Source organism: Bos taurus, chromosome 4 (genome assembly GCF_002263795.3).
Source record: "Bos taurus isolate L1 Dominette 01449 registration number 42190680 breed Hereford chromosome 4, ARS-UCD2.0, whole genome shotgun sequence".
In the NCBI taxonomy this organism is placed as follows: domain Eukaryota; kingdom Metazoa; phylum Chordata; class Mammalia; order Artiodactyla; family Bovidae; genus Bos; species Bos taurus.
Window position 1 is genome coordinate 109,083,754 of NC_037331.1, and position 2,248 is coordinate 109,086,001.

Consider the following 2,248-nt stretch of genomic DNA (forward strand, 5'->3'; position numbering starts at 1 on the left):
AAGGCATATCTGTCTCACTTCTTTTTGAAAAAGTAGTTGTCTTCATATAGTTGCTTTCATTCACAGCCCTGGAAAATAAGTGTACTCATTAAAAAATCTAATATTTCTGTTGCATTTAATTTTCTCTCTTCTCCACACTTTTGAAAGGAAGAGAAAAATAGGAATAAAGACTTATTTTTATGGGGCAAAATCTCTAAGTATATTCTTACCCTTCAAGAACGCTATCCTTTCTTCCCTGTAAAATCTCTAAATACTCTTAATAACACAATATATTTCTTAAACAAGGGCAACCTAAAAGACTTGGCTTTATATCAGCAGTAAATCAACATGCTATATTTCTGTGTTTTGCTTGTGTGTTTAGCTGCTCGGTTGTGTCTGACTTTGTGACCTTTTGGATTGCAGCTCACCAGGATACTCCATCCATGAGATTTTTCAGGCAAGAATACTGGAGTGGATTGCCATTTCCTTCTCCAGGGGATCTTCCCAACCCAAGAATTGAACCCATGTCCCCTGGGCCTCCTGCATTTCAGGCAGATTCTTTACCTGCTAAGCTATCAGGAAGCCCCTTGCATCTTTCTCACACTGGTCTAAAATCATTTGTTGTATACATTGCCTTGCCCTCTATATTCCTGAACTGGTATATCTCTTATAAATTATGCCATCAATTATATTTTCCTTTGTTTTAAATCACATGTATATAAAGACCTTGTTCAACAGATATGTTTTTGAGGGGAGGGGATAATATACTATAATACACATACTTTAAAAACATCACATTCTGCCAAGTTCACATATAACTAGCTAGATCGGCAAAAGGCTATGTACTGGGTAAATAATATATAGTGTGCTTTCTAGAAATTCCTTGCATTTGGGGAGCAAGTAACAACAACTGAGTTTTGGCATTATATCTTTAGACAAGGTGCTCAGAGCTCAACGCTGTATCTGAAATTCCCTGATCTTGAAAATATACTAACATTTTTGGATATTGTAAATGCATTTTGGCTGGAGATAGATCAGAAAAGTCATAGGATAGATTCTGTTTGAGCTTTAGTATTCTATTCTTACAGTTGGATAAAAAATAAAGACTGGAAAACAAAATGAACTTTTCAAGCTTCAAAAACATATATGTGGGTAAATCATCTCCTCTAATTTACCACTTTTATTTCCATCTAAGGATGGAGAAACAGTGGAAACTGTCAGACTTTATTTTGGGGGGCTCCAAAATCACTGCAGATGGTAACTACAGCCATAAAATTGAAAGATGCTTACTCCTTGGAAGGAAAGTTATGACCAAACTAGATAGCACATTCAAAAGCAGAGACATTACTTTGCTAACAAGGTCTGTCTAGTCAAGGCTATGGTTATTCCTGTGGTCATGTATGGATGTGAGAGTTGGACTGTGAAGAAGGCTGAGCGCTGAAGAATTGATTTGTGGTGTTAAATTGTGGTGTTGGAAAAGACTCTTGAGTCCCTTGGACTGCACCAACCTGTCCATTCTGAAGGAGATCAACCCTGGGATTTCTTTGAAAGGAATGATGCTAAAGCTGAAACTCCAGTACTTTGGCCACCTCATGCGAAGAGTTGGCTCATTGGAAAAGACTCTGATGCTGGGAGGGATTGGGGGCAGGAAGAGAAGGGGATGACAGAGGATGAGATGGCTGGATGGCATCAGTGACTCAATGGACGTGAGTCTGAGTGAACTCCAGGAGTTGGTGATGGACAGGGAGGCCTGGCGTGCTGAGATTCATGGGGTCGCAAAGAGTCGGACATGACTGAGCAACTGAACTGAACTGAACTGAAGAGTCATGTAAAATAAATGCTTTGGGATTCAGAAAATATCCCACTGATTTTTTAATTTAAAATAGCGTATGACTATAAAAATTCAATAGAAAAGCTGACCAAATGTATTCTTTTTAATGGCTGAGTAGTACTCCATTGTGTATATGTACCACAGCTTTCTTATCCATTCATCTGTTGATGGACATCTAGGTTGCTTCCATGTCCTGGTTATTATAAACAGTGCTGCGATGAGCATTGGGGTACACGTGTCTCTTTCAATTCTGGTTTCCTCAGTGTGTATGCCCAGCAGTGGGATTGCTGGGTCGTATGGCAGTTCTATTTCCAGTTTTTTTAAGGAATCTCCACACTGTTCTCCATAGTAGCTGTACTAGTTTGCATTCCCACCAACAGTGTAAGAGGGTTCCCTTTTCTCCACATCCTATCCAGCATTTATTGCTCGTAGACTTTT